This window comes from Scyliorhinus torazame, chromosome 8, assembly GCF_047496885.1.
Source record: "Scyliorhinus torazame isolate Kashiwa2021f chromosome 8, sScyTor2.1, whole genome shotgun sequence".
In the NCBI taxonomy this organism is placed as follows: Eukaryota; Metazoa; Chordata; class Chondrichthyes; order Carcharhiniformes; family Scyliorhinidae; genus Scyliorhinus; species Scyliorhinus torazame.
In genome coordinates this window covers 241,944,774-241,968,074 of record NC_092714.1, presented here as the reverse complement: position 1 = coordinate 241,968,074, position 23,301 = coordinate 241,944,774, and the positions used below count along the sequence as shown (strand labels likewise).

General features: G+C 43.5%; 1 long non-coding RNA gene across 1 annotated transcript in view; it reads left to right on the top strand.

Annotated features, from left to right (window-relative positions):
- The first annotated feature begins 1,375 nt into the window (after positions 1–1,375).
- LOC140428833 (uncharacterized) overlaps positions 1,376–23,301 on the top strand; it is a 33,158-nt gene continuing 11,232 nt past the window's right edge. The window contains exons 1-3 of the long non-coding RNA XR_011948917.1: positions 1,376–1,547; positions 7,319–7,404; positions 8,068–8,146. This is a non-coding gene — a long non-coding RNA (uncharacterized lncRNA). The remainder of the gene's footprint in view (positions 1,548–7,318; positions 7,405–8,067; positions 8,147–23,301) is intronic.

Here is a 23,301-nt window from a genome sequence, read left to right as displayed (position 1 = left end):
TTAGTCTCTTCCCCAGAGGGCAGTGGAGGTTGGATCATTAAATTTATTCAAGACTGAGATAATTAGATTTTTGATCAACAAGAGGGCCATGTGGGGGCGGACAGGAAAGCGGAGTTGAGATTGGAATCAAACCAGCCACGAGCTGATGACAGTACTGGTGTGATGGGTTGAATGACCTGCTCCTGCTCCTGATACTTTTGCACATCTGAGCTTTTGCTCATTCCTCCTAACATCTTCGTCTTTCGCTTGGTGTTGATTATTGCCTGACTATTCTTCTGTGAAATGCTTTGGAGTGTTTAACTATGTTAAAAGCACTAAATAAGTGCAAGGCGTTGCTGTTGGTTCGATGTACAATCACTTCCACTTTAATTTCTACTTTCTCATGTTCCAATGGTTTGCTGAACTAAGTATTTGCTTTAAATGCTTCAGTGTTTCAATCTTTACGTCAGCACAATTGTTGTCTAGAAATGGGTAAAGTGCTTCTGCCATTGTTGCTATTGTATTAATTTTGCATTGTAATTTAATGAAATTTTAATGCACCATTAATCCACAAATCATACATTAATGAGAGGTAGTGCAACTTTTACATTAAATATATTTAATATTAAAAAGTATATTTAGAGATACTGAGCTGGTATGTTATAAGGAAAGTGCAGGAGTCAGAAGTACCTTTTAAAAAAATGCTTGGATTTCAGTTTGCTAACTATTTATAATGCATTTCTAACAATTGAACAGCAGAGTCTTGTGAAATAAGAATAGGCTGTGAGAATACGTCTGACATGATACCTGCTCTCTGCAGTCCTGGTCTCCAGTGATTTTCTGTGTTTGGGCCATTTTAAGGAGCTGATTCCTGCTGAATTTTAGTTGCCAGCTACAGCTGTTTTAATTTCTCTCTAGATTACCGCAGAAGCACTTAATACTGCCAAATTCACCCTTTGTCCATACTTAATCATCACCACTCTGCGGTAATCTAGAGAGAAATTAAAACAGCTGTAGCTGGCAACTTTAATCTTCAAATAAACAAATGTACTGATAATCCCAATTTCTATGGCAACCTTTTGCAGTTTATTTAGGTATAAATGAAAAGACAGAAACACCACATATTGTTTTTCACCTCACTGTTCTGGATGCACATAGTTCCTGATGAATCAATTAATTTAAGCAAACGTTCAATTGGTGTTAACTGCATATTTAGGTCATCCATCTGAATTCATGTTGACACATTCCTGTCATTATCATGCCTGTACTGTTTTTACAGCTATGTATGAACATACCTACTCTCCCTCCATAGAATATGTAAGTAAACCTTTCTTTAAATCTTTTTAATATAAATTTAGAGTACCCAATTATTATTTTTTTCCCAATTAAGGGACAATTTAGCTCGGCCAATCCACCTAACCTGCACATCTTTGGGTTGTGGGGGTGAAACCCACGCAGACTCGGGGAGAATGTACAAACTCCACACGGACAGTGACCCAGGGCCGGGATTCGAACCTGGGTCCTTATCGCCGCAGTTCCAGTGCTAACCACTGCACCATATGCCATATGTAAGTAAACCTGCACACTATTTATTCAGTATAAGTATTTGTTCTAATTTAGAAGGTCCATCACCGTTTTATTCCACTACTCCAGTTGTGCAATTAGGATGTGGAATTCTCTGCTATATACCATTATTGAAACAGTTTGTAAAATCATTTAAAAGCAGAATTAAACAGTACTTGGAAAATTTAATGCATGTAGTTCTGGACAACAAGCAGGAGAATTAAATTGGATGTGGGAGCTCACTCATAAAAAGATCAGACCAATGCGCCACAAGGTCCATTTCTATGTTGACCCTTCCTGTGAAAATGTTCCATCTTGTACCCTCTAAGTCTGGGCTTTCAAACATACCTCTTTCCCTCATCCTCACCTCCTCTTTTACCCAGATTCCCCCCAGCACCCCCAAATTTCCCCACCCCCTCAAATTTTCCCACCCCATGATCAATTTGTTTGCGATAGGTGGTAGGTAGCTTTCAGCTATCACAGCTTTACTATGTAAACCTCTTCTCAAATTCTTGGTTTTTACACCTCATATTACACTTTAGAACCTGCTCAAAATCTCTTTGAACCTTCCGTTGTTCAATCTTCAACCCTAACCTTTTCCCTTTCCCAGACCCTACTGACATCCTCCCCACCACTTAGGAATATTTCATTACTATATAGGTGGCATGTAGATGGAACACATAGATACTTTATTTGATGCTAATTGATTTTAAAATAAGCTGAGTACCTTTTCGTGGAATTTTTGAAGTGTTGTGTCCTTCATTTTTAAGACTATTGTGAAACTGCTACAGTAAAAGGCTATTCCATATACTTAATATGTCAATATGTTAGTACAAATCTTAATAAATAGTGCACAATATTCATAATGGTTAAGTGATATTTCATTAAGTTAATATTTCATTAAAATATGTATTTTTGCAAAATAAATAAAATGCACCATATGACGAGCATTTCTGGCATTCCACACAAAAATTAAATTGTCTTTTCAGTCCCTAGCTCCAAAAGAGACTTGCATATAAAATGCCTGGGGTGGGATTGTATTTTTCTAGCCAACTGTCAATCCTAGGAGATTATTGTTAATAGGAGATCAAGTCTGCTTGCTTAAAATAAATATAACAACGCAGTATTTTGCAACACTGATAGCGGAAAACAAAATAATCTTTTATGATAATGCTATGCACTTGGTTTATTAGCTCAATACACGGGGAATAAAAAAGTGGCGGAGAAGAGAATAATGGATAAAATGTTCTGTTGTTCATCTGAGGCATAGCGCATCTCTAGAGTCCCACTTCAGACTATTAAGTGTATAGCATCATTTTCCACTTCACTAACTAGTTACATGCCTAACAAATGGAGTCAGCTATAGGTCATGGAGCATAAAATCAGTGTCTTCTGCATCAGCTGTGCACAGATACTGAAATGTTTCCGACTGACATTTTCTTCTCAAAAGTCATGCTTGCTGTGCAGTGATTCCCAAACAGTATTCACAAATTAAAGATGGTGACAAAATTCAAACATAAATGAATACGCACAAAAATGGGAAGCATATTTTTTCCAAAGCACTAGAAAGTTTGTTTTCTTATTTGCTCATAATACCAATTATCGTATAAACATCGCAGATTCAGCATGATACACAATTTTCAACTTGGCACTTTAAAAAATGTTAATGCACCCCTGTAATGCAATCACTGCACTCCAAAACAATTCATTGTGTTTAAAATGCTTCGGAATGTTTTTAAATAGATTGATGTGCGAATGTTTCTTTGTCTGCATGGTCACTGAAATGGATTTAAAATAGAAAAATACTTAAAATTAGATATCTCAATTAATCAATTTTGTCAAGCATTTTAAAAATCTCCATTGAATTATCTAGCAAGAATTCCTTTTAGAAATGCGTGAAAGGTTCAATGTTGAATAAAATTTGACAGTTTGTTTGAACAGCTGCAATAAGACTTTAAGTTGTAATACTCACAGAAGATAAATAGCTCAGAAAACAAATATATTATATACATACACACATATATATAGAATATATATTTCAAGAATATTATGAATGCATTCAGGATGCTGGAACCCATGAAATTGTTGTCTGCTGGTTCATGGAATTATCCTGTATGGCTCTGAGGTACAAAATAGCTGTTTGTTTCTGCTCAAATTAACTACAATGCATGTCTTTGCCCTTTCCTGACTGTCACCATTTTGTTTACCCCCCCCCCCCCCCCCCCCCCCCCAAGCCCCCCGAGTAGCAATTTCCTTCTTAACTTCTGGCTCTGTTGCTTCTAGTGCAGGCAGGTGTAACAGAGGAAATCTGGTAGGTAAGGTGGCGAGAACTGCTGAGCCTAAAAACAGAATGAGAAGCTGATAGCTGAGGTGAGGAAGAAAGGCAGTACGTTCAGGAGCAGCTGGGATACTATAGCAGAGTCTGTTAACCCATTCAATTTGGGCAAATTCTGCTTCCACACTAATTGTGTCACATCCTGAAATGGATCGAATTGACCTAGATTTCCATCAGACATGGTAATTTCTATTTATTTACAGTGGCATTGCAGAGGAATGCTTTCTTCCATTTACTATTACAAAGCCAACTCTATTAAAATCTAGGGGGAAAGATTGAATTAGGCTGTTATCTGGGCACAGGGACCGCAAATGCGATAACCCATATACGATTGCAATGATGCAACTTGGCGCTGCCTGCTAATGACAGTAGTGCATGTTTTAGCCCAGCGCTAAGCTTGATGCAAGGTAGTTGTGCACTTGAAACTAGTGTGCATGACTTGAAGTTAGCCTGCATCGCTTAAAGACAAAGTGCAATCTGACGAGACTGTGTTTGGGGGGGGGGGGTTGGTCTTGGTATATTGATCAAAGAATCAATTGCTGCAGTGAGGAGGGATGATATCTTAACAGGCTCTTCAATTGAAGACATATGGATGGAACTTAAAAACAAAAAGGGAGTAATAACATTGTTTGGAGGGTATTATAGGCCTCTAAGGATGTGGAGTCATTGGAGAGGGTGCAGAGGAGGTTTACCAGGTTGTTGTCTGGTCTGGAGGGTGTTAGCTATGCAGAGAGGCTGAATAGAATCGGACTGTTTTCATCAGAACGACGGAGATTGAGGGGTAACCTGATCTAGGTCTACAAGATTATTAGGGGCATGGATAGAGTGGATGGACAGGTACATTTTCCCGGGGTGGAGGGGTCAGTCACCAGGAGGCAAAGTTTAGAGGAGACGTGCAAGGCATGTTATTTACACAGAGGGTGGTGAGTACCTGGCACGCGTTGCCAGGGGAGGTTATGGAAGCAGATACATTAACAGCGTCCAAAAGGTATCTCGACAAATACATGAATAGGATGGGTATAGAGGGATGCGGCATAAGTAAGTGCTGAGGGTTTTTACCAAGGGTGGCATCATGACCGGCACAGGCTTGGAGGACTGAAGGGCCTGTTCCAGTGCTTTATTGTTCTTTGTTCTTTATTCTAAACAGGGAGAGGTAGAAGAACAGATATGCAGACAAATCTCAGAGAAATGTAAAAATAATCGGGTAATGATAGTAAGGTATTTCAACTACCCCAATATTAATTGGGATAGGCAAAGTGTAAAATGCTTAGAGAGGGTGGAATTCTTAAAGTGCAGCCAGGAGAGCTTTTTGAGCTATCATGTAGAAAGACCTACAAGAGAAAGGGGGGTTCATGATCTAATTTTAGGGTGTTATTTTTGGGTGTTATTCCCTATTTATTCCCTTAGTTCCCTTTTTATTTTGCTGTTGCACTTTTGATCTATGGATGATTGCTAGACATTTCACTTTAAGGCAAGCAACCTAGAAGAAACCTGGACCTTTCAAACAGAAGAATCCAAGAGGGTGTGCTGGATTAAACTGGTGATTGCACACTGGGCAGCATCAGTGAGGACTCAGTTTGGTTGATTGTCTGGTGACCAATGAATTGGCATAAAAGGCTGCGCTCTTCCCGGTAACAGGTGGTGACCGGATCAAATCGCACTGATATGTTTTACAGATTGCCCAGGCTTGAATTTAATTTCACTTTTGATTCTGGTATCCTACTAGCGATCCAATGAACCCTCAGCAAAAAGATCCAGTTAATACTCTCCAGAGGCCATTGTCAGGAGTGACCTTCTCTCCAGAAAGCTTATGGGTGCTGTACTCTCGAAACAGCAGAGCCTGAAGTCAAACATGAGCTGAGAGCAAACTAGGATGTGAAATAAAGTGTCTCTCCAGAAAGATAGAGGCCTGAATGTGGTCTTCGAGCTAAAGGATCAGTTTGATGAGAAACAAGGGGCTGAATTCTCCTCTGTCGGGATTCATCGTTTTGCCAGCAGCCCGAGGGTTTCCCGATGATGTGGGGCTGCCCCACAATGGAAAACCCTATTGACAAGCCAGCGAAACGGAGAATCCCGTGTGAGAAATCTGGTGTGACGGGACGGAGAATCCCGCCCAAGGTGTCTCACCAGGAAGCCTGCTGCCTGTGAGTACTACATTTTCTAAACTACAGGCACCCTGAATTACATAGAATTTACAATGCAGAAGGAGGCCATTCGGCCCATCGAGTCTGCACCGGCTCTTGGAAAGAGCACCCTACCCAAGTCCACACCTCCACCCTATCTCCATAACCCAGTAACCCCACCCAGCACTAAGGGCAATTTTGGACACTAAGGGCAATTTAGCTTGGCCAATCCACCTAACTTGCACATCGTTGGACGGTGGGAGGAAACCGGAGCACCCGGAGGAAACCCACACAGACACGGGGAGAACGTGCAGACTCCGCACAGACAGTGACTCAGCGGGGAATCGAACCTGGGACCCTGGAGCTGTGAAGCAATTGTGCTAACTACCATGCTACCGTGCTGCCCCTTAATGAATGAATGAATGAATGAATGACTCTCCCAAAGAAATCCATGACCAACTGCAATCCAAGGACTTTAATCTTGAGTGCTGCGAAGAAAGGGTGCTAAAAAGCCATCATCTGAAGCAAATACTTCTTTACCCCTTTCCAGCCCTCTGTGTTTGTCTGTCTTGTGTCTGTGGGTTATTAAAGCGGGTAGTACGTATTGGCTTGTCATTAACCAGTTGTATTTACTGCATATTTCATGATAGTTCTTGTTATAAATAAACAGTAATTGTGTTTAAACTTACAAATCTGGCGACGGTAATTATTGGGCAGCAAAGGGCCAAAACTTTGGGTATTTTTATTGGGTAATTCACTTGTGTTGTGACTCTGGGCACATGGAGCTGCACTAGCCCAGGGTGTCATAACAAAGGAATGAAGCCTGGCGGGTAGTAGAAGTGACATGGTGGAGCATTTTGGTGATGGTGACCATAATTTGGAAAGATTTAAGGTAATCATGGAAAAGGAAAAAGATAGACTGGAAATAAAGGTTCTGAATTGGAGGAAGGCTGTTTTTAATACAGTGAGACAGGATATGGCCAAAGTAAACTGTGACAAGCTACTTACAGGAAAATCAGCAGGGAGCAGTGGCAATTGAATGAGTACAGGGTCATCATGTTTCCATAAAGGTAAAGGGTGGCACCAAAAATTCCAGAGACCCCTGGATGTCAAGGGATATACAGGATTGGATAAGGAAAAAAGAGAAGATCATGGCGGACACAGGGGGCTCAAACTACAGGGGATAATTATATATTCTTACTGAATCACCTTCTCACATCCCACTTCACCCTCATGGTGAAGATGGTGTGAGCATTTACCTATTGCTTTTCCTGCTTTCACTGATGCCAATAGTACCCTTGTACATTTATCCTTTCAGATACCCAAGAACTGGCACCTGGTCAAGAACTGATGTGGGAGCCTATTGTCCAAGAGGAAGAAGAGACTGCAAATGAAGAAATACCGGTCTGTATTTAATACACTGCGGCCGCAAATATGGTGGCTGGGCCCACTTATTACAGGAGACGCCTTGTGTCAGTCTATGGTTGGCAGTAAAATCTCCTCCGAATAAGTGGGAGGGGGGAAGTTGCTGATGAGGGCCTGGATGTTAATTTGACTAATGGGGAGGGTCCCGTGTAGATTGAGGGACCCTGCACCCAGGAAATTCAAGTTCTTTTACTCCTCCAACCAGGATAAATTATAAAACACAATCTTTTGGAATTTAGTCTACTGTCCTTTTAACACTGCTAAATAAATTGTGAAAACTTCAACGGCCACCAGTAATACTGGAGCATTGGGCAGCACGGTGGCGCAGTGGGTTAACCCTGCTGCCTCACGGCGCCGAGGTCCCAGGTTCGATCCCGGCTCTGGGTCACTGTCCGTGTAGAGTTTGCACATTCTCCCCGTGTCTGCGTGGGCCTCACACCCACAACCCAAAGTTGTGCAGGGTAGGTGGATAGACCACTCTAAATTGCCCCTTAATTGGAAAAATGAATTGCGTACTCTAAATTTATTTTAAAATAAAAATAATAATACTGGAGCATTTAACTCAAGTGGAAAAGAAGTTCAGTTGTGGCTGGGGATAGTTTTTGTTCAAAATTTGTGTTTCTTTTTATTCGGTATCAAAAGAATGACAGTCCTGCTAAGGAGGATCCTACAGAGTACAACAAAAGCAAAATGCTACAGATGCTGGAAATCTGAAACAAAGGTCAGTAAATGCTGAAGCACCAGTGGAGAGAGAGCTTGAGTTAACAGCTGGAATTTTCTCACAAGATAAGAAATCTCACTGCTGGAACCAAAATCAGGACCTGACCCATGTGCTGCCGGGCAGCAGGACCCAGGGTGGCATTTCACAGATGGCGGCTAATTAACAGGCTGCTGCTGGCCCAATGAGAGGATGCAAGAAGGAGGATCAGGTGCCCCCATGTGGAGGTGGCCATGAAGACATGCTAAGTTCTTTTTCCTATATCGATTGGATCAGGCAGGCAGGCCCTGGCGATCAGAGTAGGTGGGTGAGATGTACCAGCGCCATTCTCATAGCCACAAGGGTGGTTGTTACTGCCCAGGGGCCCCTCCTTTGGGCCATGGATCAACCAAAATGAAGTCACCCTCCGCCCCTCCCACTGTGGGAACCTGCTGGGGGAGCCAAGGTTCACCTGGCAGTCCCCCCTTTCTTTGGTGGCCCCTCCTGTTAATGGTAGAATGCCTGGGGAAGGTAGCAGTTGGTGGTAGACCTTAACATGGCACTTAGCTGGCACAGTTGGCTGCCCAGCAACAGCCATGTTTTCTCTGTTGCTAATATGCTGTAGTGGGAGGAGTGGGGGGCTGGGAGATGACATTGGGCTGCCTTCTAGATGCTTTCCAGTGCCATCCCACCTGCCTCCCAAACCTTCCCCAAGAGCTTATAAAATCCTGAGGAGGAAACAACAAGGTCGAGGAGAGGGTGGAAAGCAGGATAAATTAAATGACAATGGGTGATGGTTAAAGGTTTTCATTAATTAATTTTTACAGGATGTGAACTTCGCGAGCAAGGCCAGCTTTGTTGTCCATCCCTATTTGTCCTTGAGAAGGTGGTGGTGAGCTGCCTTCTTGAACTGCTGCAATCCATGTGGTGTAGGTACTGTGTATTAGGGAGGGGGGTCCAGGATTTTGACCCAGAGGCAGTGAAGGAACAGCGATATATTTTCAAGTCAGGATGGTGAATGACTTGGAGGGGAACTTCCAAGTGGTGGTGTTCCCATGTGTCTGCTCTCCTTGTCCTTCTAGATGGTAGTGGCCATGGGTTTGGAGGGTGCTGCCTAAGGAGCCTTGCTGAGTTCCTGCAGTGCATCTTATAGATAGTACACACAACAGTGAATGCTTGTGGAAGGGGGAGCAATCAAACAGGCTGCTTTGTCCTGGATGGTGTAGATTTTCTTGAGTGTTGGAGCGCCACTTATCCAGGCAAGTTGAGAGTATTCCATTACACTCCTGACTTGTGCCTTGTAGGTGGTGGACAGGCTTTGGGGGGGGGGGGGGGGGCACGTGGTGGGGGGGGGGGGGGGGGGGTCAGGAGGTGAATAACTCACCGTAGGATTCCTAGTCTTTGACCTGCCCTGGTAGCCACAGTATTAATGTGGCTAGTCCAGTTCAGTTTCTGATCAATGGTAACCCCCAGGATGTTCATAGTGGGGAATTCAGTGATAGTAATGACATTGAATGTCAGGGGGCGATGGTTTGATTTTCTCTTATTGGAGATGGTCATTGCCTGGCACTTGTGTGGTGCAAACGTCACTTGCCATTTGTCAGCCCAAGCCGAGCTATTGCACTTGGACTGGTTCAGTGTCTGAGGAATAGGGAATGGTGGTGAACATTGTGCAGTCATCAGCGAACATCTCCACATCTGACCACATGACAGAGTAGATACCAATGTTGTAGCTGTACGGGCTGCATGGTGGCAGTGGTTAGCACTACTGCCTCACAGCGCCGCGGACCCGAGTTCGATCCCGGCCATGGGTCATTGTTCATGTGGAGTTTGCACATTCTCCCTGTGTCTGTGTGGGTCTCACCCCCACAACCCAAAGGATATGCAAGGTAGGTGGATTGGTCATGCTAAATTGCCCCTGAATTGGAAATTTTAAAATTAAGTGTTAACTCAGGCAGAAAAGCAGTGTACTGTTTTCCGACTCTGCGACCGGCTTATTCTGCCATGATTTTTGACACTTAGTTAAAAATTATTCAGGAGGTCCTGCCAGCAAACTTGGCTTTAAAGAGATCCTTTAACCCTTTTAATAAAAAAGTGCAAAGAAAAGAATGGATTTTCCCCCACGGGCACGGAGAGCTCCCCCACAGGGAGCCTCCATACCCCCATGGATAAAGGAAACAATCCCCCCCCCCCCCACTCCCCATGGACACGGGGAATCCCCTGCTATGGACATGAGGAACCCCTTCCCCCCCCCATACACAACGGATACAGGGATCCCACCCCTATGGACACAGGGAACCTCCCCAGTACTGCCCTCGAAATTGCCCCCTGACACTGCCCCCAAACGTCATCACCCGAATCCTACCCTACTTCCCAATTATACATTGTACATATTATACATAACTGCTAAAGCCTGAGAATAGAGAAATCTTAATCATTGCACCACAATATCTACTATAACATCTGCTCATTTTATGCATTTGAGTAAAGCTAAGTAATGAGCTATGCAAACAAAACATTCCTGTAGATGTTAAGTGAAAATTCAGTTTTAAAATTTTGCTATTATTCAATGTGATGGTTGTACCTTAATATAATTCGACTGCATTAAATCAACAATGGTAAATGCATTTTTGATGCAGTTCAGTCATATTGGATGTGCTTGTCAGGTTGTTGACACTTCCTTAATTACCACGAGACCATAGAATAATTACTTAACGACAGAGACAGAAGATGCCCCGACAAGACTGAACTGTGTCATCATGCTTTTTGGCCATTACTGACCTTCAGCATGTCTTTCCTTTTACTATACCAAGAGTACATTTTGCTATGGGAGTTTTGTTTGGCAATGACAGCATGTCACATCAGGTTAACAACAACTATTCAATTTTTCTGGTGCATTGTGCCAAGCATAGGTCAATGATTCATAACTGCAATTGGCAGCACTTCATAAGTATCAATGAATTGGGATCTAATATACAAAATACTTGATCTGACATTCCAGGGCCTAGTTTCCATGTGGCGCATTCAACAAAGATACTCTTAATAGGTTGCAGCCTGTGTTACTGGACCATGATTTTGCATCCTTACTGGTACTTACTGTAGAAGGCAAAAATAGAAAGGAGCCCTAATAGTAAAATCAATAATTTAATATTTATATTGATATCTTAATAGTTCAGCTATGCTGGTCTATTTATTTAATTTTTCCAATTAAGAGGCAATTTAGCGTGGCAAATCCACCTACCCTGCACATCTTTGGGCTGTGGGGGTGAGACCCATTCAGACACAGAGAGAATGTAAAACCTCCACACGGTCAATGAACCGAGGCCGGGATCGAACCCGGGTCCTTGGTGCTATGGGGCAGCAGTCTGTGTGGGTCTCACCCCAACAACCCAAAGATGTGCAGCATAGGTAGATTGGCCACATTAATTGCCCCTTAATTGGAAAAAAATGAATTGGGTAGTCTAAATATATATATTTAAAATTATACACATCTAGCAAGGATTCATAACTGGTTGATGTGAAGTTGCTGTGTGCTGAGATTTTCTATTTGCTAACATGTACAGGAAATTGTTTTATTGCTGACCCTGATCAGTACTTTCTCTTGTGTGATTTTACATTGGGCTTGTGATGTCAGTCAATGCTTGAGTTCAACATTGTGAATGCTTCTTTTTCCCTTAAGGGCAGATTAAACCTTGTTCATGTGCAAATATTCTTAAATTTGAAGGTCAAAATTTTTGCAAATATTCTTTCTGTGATAACACCTACAACATATTTGTCTGTCAGGATTTCTATTGATTGAGACAATTGGGTTCAATTGATCTTCACCAGGCATCCTGACATCCATATAAAAGCGAAATACTGCAGATGCTGGAAATTTGAAATAAAAACAGAAAATACTGGGTAAACTCAGCAGGTCTGGCTGCATCTGTGCAGAGAGAAACGCAGTTAACATCGCGGGTCCAGATGACTGTTCTACAGAACAGAAGCGGGATAAAAAATGTTATTAATCACATGCTTTGACTGTGAACTTTCCTCTTCATCTTGACTCCCCACTTTTGTTTACTGTATTCAGTTTCCCTGACCTGTCTCAACACACCCCATCCCTCCCCCACATGGGCACTGTCCCTTGTTATTCAGGTTTGCTCCCACTAAGCAATTATTTTTGCTTTCCTATTAACATATTCTGCTCTCCTACCATTGCCCTTATGAACACTCTTCAGTCCCTAATGGTACCATTAACAGTCCCTTTGTCTTATGTCCATAACATCTAAATCATAGTGTTTACAACACAGCAAGAGCTCCTTCAGACCATCACATCTGTGCTGGCCATCAAGCACCTATCTATTCTAATCCCATGTCCCAGCACTTGGCCCACAGCCTTGCATGCTATGGCGTTTCAAGTGCTCACCTAAATGTTGTGAGGGTTCCCGCCTCTATCACCCATTCAAGCAGTGAATCCAGATTCCCACCACCCTGAAGGTGAAAAAGATTTTCTTCAAATCCCCTCAAAATCTCCTGCCCCTTACCTTTAATCTACACCTCCTGGTTATTGGTCCCTCTACTAAGGGGAACATTTTATTCTATCTTTGTCATTTTGGTCACTCTCTCCTCAACTGTGACACATCTCTGACTTCCCATTCTGCACCCCCCTCTTCAAGTATATAAGCACATTTCTATTCCTTTCCCAGTTCTGTAGAAGGATCATATGGATTAGAAATGTTAAACTCTGTTTCTTTCTCCACCGGTGCTGCCAGACCTGCTGAGTTTATCCAGAATTTTCTATTTTTATCCTGACATCCATGGTGGCTATAGGGTAGTCAGAAGAGGAGTATTTTTTCTCTTTCTTTCTCTGAGACCAACTTTATAACACCCTTATTCCTGAACAGTTAACTTAGCACACCCAATGAATTGAACTTTCCTCGTCACTATTGCTCAATTATTCATTGAATCTTCCCAATAAGGACCCTGGGGAGCTGTGATATTTTTAATAATGGAAATGAAATTCATTTGTTTTCTTCATTAGACTGGCACATTCTCTTTATAAATTGCAGTCCACATTTTCCATTTTTATAAGATATAATTAGAAAATAAAACTGACTTCTTTTGCAATTTTACAAATTGTTTGCCATGGAGATGTCATCATTTTGATGCATCACTGCGCTGTACCTATCAATCAACTAGCATGTACGTTTATCATTATAAATACTCTTCTTGTTTATTATTAGACTTGTCAGACAGTCTATTTTGTGTCACAGTGTAAATTTTCAAGCAAAACATCTTTGAAGTTACCTTATGTCAGTGTGATCACATGTACTCCCCTTGCCTGGATGAGTACAATTCCAACAACACTCAAGAAATTTGTCAGCATCCAGGACAAAGCACCCCGCTTGATTGGCACCCCATCCACAAACATTCACTCCCTCCTCCACTGACGCACAGTAGCCACAGCATGTACCATCTACAAGATGCACTGCAGGAACTCGCCAAGGCAGCATCTTCCAAACCATGAACACGAAGGGGCTGGTTTAGCACACTGGGCTAAATAGCTGGCTTGCAATGCAGAACATGGCAGCAGTGCAGGTTCAATTCCCGTACCGGCCTCCCCGAACAGGCGCCGGAATGTGGCGACTAGGGCTTCTCACAGTTACTTAATTGAAGCCTACTTATGACAATAAATGATGATTATTATTATTATTACAACCATCTGGAAGGACAAAGGCAGCAGACACATGGGAACACCGCCACGGTGGAAGTTCCCTACAAAGCCATTCATGGGAAAATGGGTAGGGAAAAAAAGAAGACAAGGTGGAAGGCAGGAAAGATGAAATAACAAAGGGGTTGATGGTGCAAGGCAGTCGGAGATTGTCATGGGTATAGATGGTAAAGAAACAAAGACGGTCTTGAGAAGGTTTAAGTGATTGAGCAGAATCATTACCAACTGCTGCTGCAGAATAATAACATGACTCCAGAAGTCGGTAAAGTGCCTAGTTGAAAGATGTAGTTCTGTTCATTGAGCTGACCTTGAGCTTCATTAGAACAGCTTAGAAGATCAACAGAGAGGTCAAAGTGATAGGGGACAGAGAATTAGAATGAGAGCTGAGTGGAAGCTTAGGAGGACATTTATGGCCTCTCAATTAAGTCAGTCTTGTGGTATAAAATGGCAGCAACCTACTTTTATACATTTAATCTATATAACTAATTCAGGGCACAACTATACAGGCGCATGAGGACGCAAAACCAAAGAATAAGTTGGTGAGAATAACCAAACAGTTGATCAGAGAGGTCAATTCCAAAAAGTGACATGGAGGAGAAGGTTTAAGGAAGCAATTCGAGAGAATCAGACTAAGGTGGCTAAAATAAAGTTATCAGCTGTGGTGTGAAGAGAGCTGAGGGTTAAAACAGGCAAATTCAGAGGAATGGGGATCCTGCAGCATTAGTGTGGGGGGTTGGTGGTGGTTGTGTGAGGGGGAGAGGGAGGTTAATAGCAGGAGATTATGGAGATAGGGATGGTTGAAACCATAATGGGATTTAAAGGCAAGGACAAAAAATTTAAATTGAAGGCAGCAGGATGGAAATCTGTATCCATAACAAGGATATAGTTGTGCAGGGCTTGGTGCTGATTAGGATACATGCAATAAAGCTTTGAATGAAGAAGAGTTCATAAGGCGTGGATAATGGGTGGACAACAAGGCAAGAAAAGGAAAAATGGAGCTTGGAGGTGATGAGGCTATGCACTGAGGTTTTAGAAGCTGATGTATGAGATCAGTCCTAATGCAGATGATGAACCAGAGGTGGAGGTTGGTAGTCCTTATGATAGAGTAAATGTGGTGTTAGGTCAAACATGTCTGGCTTAATCTGAGGCAAAATGGCTGGTGAGAGGAGTTTGTGGCTGCACTTGTTGACAATTACTTTGGTCTCCACAGTCTTAGCTGAAAGAAGTTGAAAGTCATCCAGTACTGAATGTTGGGCAAGTCACCTGACCATACAGATGGAGTGGAGGAGTTAAGACAATTGCTGGAAACACAAAACTGTACATTGCCTGTGTAATGATGGAAACTAACCCAGGGCGAAATTCTCCCCCAACGGCGCGATGTCCGCCGACTGGCGCCAAAAACGGCGCCAATCAGACGGGCATCGCGCCGGCCCAAAGGTGCGGAATGCTCCGCATCTTTGGGGGCCGAGCCCCAACATTGAGGGGCTAGGCCGACGCCGGAGGGATTTCCGCCCCGCCAGCTGGCGGAAATGGCGTTTGTTGCCCCGCCAGCTGGCGGAAATGGCGTTTGTTGCCCCGCCAGCTGGCGGAAATGGCGTTTGTTGCCCCGCCAGCTGGCACGGAAATGCGGCGCATGTGCGGGAGCGTCAGCGGCTGCCACCAGTTTCCGGCGCATGCGCAGTGGGGAGAGTCTCTTCCGCCTCCGCCATGGTGTAGGCCATGGCGGAGGCGGAAGGGAAAGAATGCCCCCACGACACAGGCCCGCCCGCGGATCGGTGGGCCCTGATCGCGGGCCAGGCCACTGTGGGGGCCCCCCCGGGGTCAGATCGCCCCGAGCCCCCCCCAGGACCCCGGAGCCCGCCCACGCCGCCTGGTCCCGCCGGTAAATACCAGCTTTGATTTACGCCGGCGGGACAGGCAATTTCTGGGCGGGACTTCGGCCCATCCGGGCCGGAGAATTGAGCGGGGGGTCCCACCAACCGGCGCGGCCCGATTCCCGCCCCCGCCCAATCTCCGGTACCGGAGACTTCGGCGGGGACGGGGGCGGGATTCACGGCGGCCAACGGCCATTCTGCGACCCGGCGGGGGGGTCGGAGAATGATGCCCCCAGTGTCAGCAGGTCATTTCAGCAACAGTATCAATTTGTGCCTTTAATATAGTAAATAAATTGTCCAGAGGTACTTCACAGGAGCATCATCAAATAAAATTAGACATTGAATCACATAAAGAGATATTTGGACAACTGGCCAAAATGAGCGGTTTAAAGAAGGAGAGAGATGAAGGAGAAGAGAGCTTAAGAAGAGGATACCAGAGCTTTGGGCTTAGGCAGCTGAAGGCAAGTCTGCCAAGGATGGAGTGATGAAAATCAGGGACATGGCCATGACTGGAGGAAAGCAATAATCTCACGGTTTGTCAGGTTAGAGAAGGTTACAAAAATAGGGATGACTGGAAACATACAAATACTAGACTCTTTTAAACCATTGCTTTTGACATTATATTTTTCCAAATGAATACATTTTTCGACTGTTTAAATCTTGTTTCCGCTTTGTATTGCCCGTATTTTCTGTTATTTTGGCTTTTATAATTTTTATATCTGGATAATTAATTATATATATTATTATTATTATTACTGGGGCCTATACCTTTAAGATGGACTTCACCTCTAATTTTAAAAAAAAGAAACCCGCGGCAAGATGTGCTGTTTGCTCTGGCCTCAGTGATGCCACATTTTGATGGACTTGGCTGGCAGCTAACAAGGTACTTTCAATTCCCAGATCTCATGTAACATTCAATTCTGGTTGGTGCTGATCATTCCGGAATGTTCCTCCCTTTATGGGCCTAGGTGCTTGCTTTCAGTTTACGATCTTGATCAAGAAGGCAGAGGGCCACAGCTCTGTTCTCTCTCTAAAGACCTAAAGAAAAGGCTTTTCTCTCTGCATCACCAGATAAATCTGCAGGAAAATACAGTCCAGCACCAGCTGCAGGCAGGGACGGGAGGGGGAGTGGGGAGTGGGGGTGGGGGGTGGGAGGGTGGCTTAGTTTGAAAACATTCTTAAACTCTCATGTGGACGTTGGAATGTGGTGACTAGGGACTTTTCACAGTAACTTCATTGCAGTGTTAATGTAAGCCTACTTGTGAAAATAAAAGATTATTATTATTATTAATAATAATCTGCTGGAGGTAACTCAGAATTAAACAGACCAGAGGTGGATCATCCGCATGAAGGCCCAGGGTAATACATGTTAAAGTGATTTCCCAGAGGGAATCCCAGAACCTGAGAGTCCAGCCTGAAAGTTCCAGCTAGAAGAACCTTGCTAGCAATTCAACTGGTGATTTCAGCACTTTGCATCCTGGGAAGGTGGCGGACTGCATTGATTTCAATATCAGCAACTAGGACACTCATCTCTCTTTCTTCCATTTTAATGCTGATCATTTTAAGCCTTTCCTACCCCTTGTGTGTGGTTGTCTTGTGTGTGTTTGTGGGGTGGGAAAAGGGGAAGAGGGTAATAGGTTAGCTGGCCGATATTCTATTATAATAATTGCACGCCTTAACTCTCTTATTGCTTTAAATAAAGAGTTTGTTTTGTGTTTCACTTACAAATCTGGTGCTTGTAAGTCATTGGAACAGTCAAGGGTCAAAGATCTCAGAACCAATATACAAATTATTGATTAATTCACTTATTTTGGGACTTGGGGCCTGTGGGGTTGTAATACTACAGTGCGTTTCCTTTCTGTTTGCACTAATTAACAATTGATAAACTAACTAGGTTTGAAAACCCTAAGATCAGGAACATTTTAAACAATTTAAAATTAAGTATGTTAAGGGTATCCTGACACAGAATTAGAAGACAGGATACTGAATAGTACTTTCTTCACAAATGCTTGAGTGTAGAAATATTTCTGCTTCTGTTCTGAATTCAGCTGGAGGCTGTTTACTATAAATATTACAAAAATGGAAGATGTAATCAGCAGCAGATTCCATACAGACCTAGCACGATTCACATCAATGATGTATAGATATATTTTAAAACAATTTGGTGCTTATCTGTGCTGTACTGTTCTATGTTCTATGTAAATTAATGTTAAAAATCTGCCAAAATTTGGTTTTGAAGATCATATTGATTTTGACAGCAACTCAAAGATTTGAATTGAGTTGGAAATATAAACAGAAGGCCAGCGATCAAGTGCAATGCCAAACGACATTCTGCAGGTGCAGGAAATCATAACTAAAAACAGAAAATGCTGGAATTATTCAGCAAACCAAGCAGCGTTTGTGGACAGCGAAATAGAATTAATGGGCGGAATCGTCAATTCCGAAGTCTAAATAATGATGGGCTTGGAAGTGGGAGTATTCCCCGCTGGGGGGAGGGGGTTGGGACAGCTGAACACATGCGATCATGCGATGTTCAGCTTATTATTTATGCATCTACGCAGAGCAGCAAATCTGGTGGAGGGCACGGGCAGGGAGTCGTACTCCTCGCCATTACCTCATGGACTAAAAGGTCTGGGCGCTATATTTAAGGAACACCGGAATAGCCACCTTTCTCCCCCTGCCTCACACTTCCAGCCTCCACTCAACCCTTCCACACTACATCAACCCCCCACCCCCACCCCTTGCCTTCCAGCCTTGGTGCAGATTGTGCTACCAGCATCTGATATGAGTGAAGTTACGAGCGTGCCGAAGAAGACGAAAGCGGTGTCCACTGACCTCGATTGTGGAAGAAGTGAAGCTCACCAGGTGCACGTCATTTATGTACAGTCATAAAAGTGAATGCTCTCATTTCCCACTGGCAGGGCCTTAATTTGGTGCGGGAAGTTAATTCCAGTGAGGCGACTTTTTAATGAACATGCATGGCATGCTAATGTATGCGAAGGGCTTCTTGACAGGTGCCGGAAAGCTCAACCCGCCTTTAAAGTCTCAAGAACGGTTCCGACAGCTCATTCCGACGTTGGGAAACTGATTTCTGGCCTCACGCCAAATTAAGTTCACCCACCACAATTCCCACCACTGGTGGGTACGGAAGATTCCATCCAATGTTTTAGGTCGACACTGGTTCATCGGGATAGGTTAACTCTGTGCTCAAATCTTTGGAGTGGGGCTTGAACCCACAATCTTCTGACTCAACCAAGAAGACTTTCACTGCTCCAAGCTGACCTCTCAGTAAAATGGAGCAGTTTTTGAACAATGAATAAGAGATTCCATCCTTTCCCCCCCAAAAGTGCATAATGTGCATTAGGACCATTACAGCACCGATTGATGCATGCGGATGAGTTTTAGGAATAGCTCATCATATTTTTCTCCATAACCATTTGAGCTTCAATTGAGGTTTAAACTACATTTTGACAACAACAGCCATCCAGCTGAATCTTGGAATCTTGACAATTGATGCACGGAGGGTTCACTAGATCATAACCGTTTGATATTGAAAGGTTTTATGGATCTTTGCAGGCCTACACTCTCGAACATAATCTTCAGGTGCGCAAGTTTCAGAAAATATTTGTCGATAAAATATTTGTGGACAATGGAGCTGAACAGGAGTATGTTGGCAGCACGGTAGTAGAGTGGGTGGCACTGTTGCTTCACAGCGCCAGGGTCCCGGGTTCAATTCCCGGCTTGGGTCACTGTCTGTGCAGAGTCTGCACGTTCTCCTTGTGACTGCGTGGGTTTCCTCCGGGTGCTCCGGCTTCCTCCCACGAGTCCCGAAATACGTGCTTGTTAGGTGAATTGGACATTCTGAATTCTCCCTCAGTGTACCGGAACAGGCGCCGGAATGTGGCGACTAGAGGCTTTTGACAGTAACTTCTTTGCAGTGTTAATGTACTTGTGGCAATAAAGATTATTAAATTTATTTTTCAAGAAAGTAAAAAAAAATAAGCATTCAAAAAAAAATTGTGATACAGCGTCACCAAAGCAATAAACACGATTGCATCTTTTCTTTGCTGGCAATGCTTTTCAAAGCCCATCCTTCACTTTGTCATGTAATTCCCTTCCTGCACACCACAGTCTGTTTCATTCCCTTTTCCATTACACAGTTGAGTGATCTGAGAATGAGTGAAGTTTGATTTTTCGAAAAAAGGTAATTAATTGACTTTCAACGCTCGTTGCAATGCAGCAGCCTGAAAACTACAGTGGACGCAGTTCATTTGGAAGCCTGCCAGAATAACTGAGATTCATCATTATGTAGATCATCAGCTGTCTGTGGCAATCAAAGCCTCCACGTCAAGTTAATAATGGCAGCTGCTGAGCTTTGACACACAGAAAAATGTTGCGGCTGCGCACCAAAATGGGATGATGAAATTTAAATTTTGTTTTTGAAAGATGCTATTCAACAGGGATGCAAGTAGGCCGATAAATAGTATTTCAAAGAGTATCACTTAAATAACTCGGATATCTTTTAGAATATTTCAATAGCTTGATCATGAACAGAATCTGTTATTGTTCTGCGTTTTAAACAATATTCCTGCTGTAATGCAGAGAAATCCAGGTCTCTCAGGCATATCCACATTTTTGTCTTTTAGGACCATACAGTGTGCCTGGGTGGAATGACATCATTATGAACTATTCCAGATGGGATATTTTTCCAAACTAGGTGCACAAATAAATTGTACATATTCTAATTAAAATGAAGGACTGCGCAAGGAAGTTCGGTTTGTAATTACTGAGAAAGAACGTACAAGGTAACTCAATGGGACTGGAGAAACTGTGTCACTTGCTTGTCAACATAATAGAGGATTTCCATTTGTCCTGATAAGATCAAAAGAAAAAGAACAAAGAACAAAAAAAAGTATATCACAGGAACAGGCCCTTCAGCCCTCGAAGCCTGCGCTGACCATGCTGCCTGTCTAAACTAAACTCTTCTACACTTCCGGGGTCCGTATCCATCGATTTCCATCCGATTCATGTATTTGTCAAGATGCCCCTTAAACGTCACTATCGTCCCTGCCCGCCTAAAGTAAAATCTTCTACACTTCCGGGGTCCGTATCCATCGATTTCCGACCGATTCATGTATTTGTCAAGATGCCCCTTAAACGTTACTATCATCCCTGCCCTGCTTCCACCACCTCCTCCGGCAGCGTGTTCCAGGCACCCACTACCCTCTCAGTAAAAAACTTGCCTCGTACATCTCCTCTAAACCTTTCCCCTCGCACCTTCAACCTATGCCCCCTAGTAATTCGCCACTCTACACTGGGAAAAAGTCTCTGACTATCCACCCTGCCTATGCCCCTCATAATGTTGTAGACCTCTATCAGGTCACCCCTCAACCTCCGTCGTTCCAGTGAGAACAAACCGTGTTTATTCAACCTCTCCTCACAGATAATGCCTTCCATACCAGGCAATATTCTGGTAAATCTCTTCTGCACCCTCTCTAAAGCCTCCACATCCTTCTGGCAGTGTGGCAACCAGAATTGAACTCTATACTTCAAGTGTGGTCTAACTAAGGTTCTATACAGCTGCAACATGACTTGCCAATTTTTGTACTCAATGCCGTATGCCTTCTTGATTACCTTCTCCACCTGTGTTGCCCCTTTCAGTGACCTGTGGACCGTACACATAGATCTCTCCGGCTGTCACTTTTGAGGGTTCTACCATTCACTGTATATTCCCTACCTGTATTAGACCTTCCAAAATGCATTACCTCACATTTGTCCGGATTAAACTCCATCTGCCATCTCTCCGGCCAAGTCTCCAAATGATCTAAATCCTGCTGTATCCTCGGACAGTGCTCATCGCTATCCGCAATTCCACCAACCTTTCCACCGCAAACTTACTAATCAGACCAGTTACATTTTCCTCCAAATCATTTATATATACTACAAACAGCAAAGGTCCCAGCACTGATCCCTGCGGAACATCACTGGTCACAGCCCTCCAATCAGAAAAGCACCCTTCCATTGCTACTCTCTGTCTATTATGACCTGGCCAGTTCTGTATCCACCTTGCCAGCTCACCTCTGATCCCGTGTGACTTCACCTTTTGTACCAATCTGCCATGACGGACCTTGTCAAAGGCCTTACTGAAGTCCATATAGATAACATCCACTGCCCTACCTGCATCAATCATTTTTGTGATATCCTTGAAAAACTCTGTTAAGTTAGTGAGACACAACCTGCCCTTCACAAAACCGTGCTGCCTCTCGCTAATCCGACCACTTGCTTCCAAATGGGAGTAGATCCTGTCTCGAAGAATTCTCTCCAGTAATTTCCCTACCACTGACGTAAGACTCACCGGCCTGTAGTTCCCTGGATTATCCTTCCTACCGTTCTTAAACAAAGGAACAACATTGGCTATTCTCCAGTCCTCGGGGACATCACCTGAAGACAATGAGGATCCAAAGATGTCTGTCAAAGCCACAGCAATTTCATGTCTTGTTTCCTTCAGTTTTCTGGGGTTGATCCAATCAGGCCCTGGAGACTTATCAACCTTAATATTTTTCAAGATGCCCAACTTTTTGGATCTCAATGTGACTCAGGCTATCTACACACCTGTCTCCAGACTCAACATTCACCAATTCCTTCTCTTTGGTGAATACTGATGCAAAGTATTCATTTAGTACCTCGCCCATTTCCTCTGGCTCCACACGTAGATTCCCACCCCTAACCTTCAGCGGGCCAACCCTTTCCCTGGCCACACTCTTGCTTTTTATGTACATGTAAAAAGCCTTGGGATTTTTCTTAACCCTATTTGCCAATGACTTTTCATGACCCCTTTTAGCCCTCCTGACTCCTTGCTTAAGTTCCTTCCTACTTTCCTTATATTCCACACGGGCTTCGTCTGTTCCCAGCCTTCTAGCCTTGACAAATGCCTCCTTTTTCTTTTTGACGAGGCCTACAATATCTCTTCTTATCCAAGGTTCTTAAAATTTGCTGTATTTATCCTTCTTCCGCACAGGAACATGCCGGTCCTGAATTCCTTTCAACTGACATTTGAAAGCCTCCCACATGTCAGATGTTGATTTACCCTCAAACATTCGCCCTCAATCTAGGTTTTTCAGTTCCCGCCTAATATTGTTATAATTAGCCTTCCCCCAATTTAGCACATTCACCCTAGGATCACTCTTATCTTATCCACCAGCACTTTAAAACTTACTGAATTGTGGTCACTGTTCCCGAAATGCTCCCCTATTGAAACTTCTATCACCTGGCCGGTACCCATCCCCCTGCCATACTAATTTAAACCCTCCCGTGAGACACTAGCAAACCTCGCGGCCAAGGTATTTATGCCTCTCCAATTTAGATGCAATCTGTCCTTCTTATACAGGTTACACCTGCCCCGGAAGAGCTCCCAGTGGTCCAGGAACTGAAACCCTCCCTCCTACACCAGCTGTTTAGCCACGTGTTTAGCTGCTCTATCTTCCTATTTCTAGCCTCACTGGCACATGGCACACGGAGTAATCCTGAGATTACAACCCTAGAGGTCCTGTCTTTTATTTTTCCACCTAGCTCCCTGAACTCCTGCTGCAGGA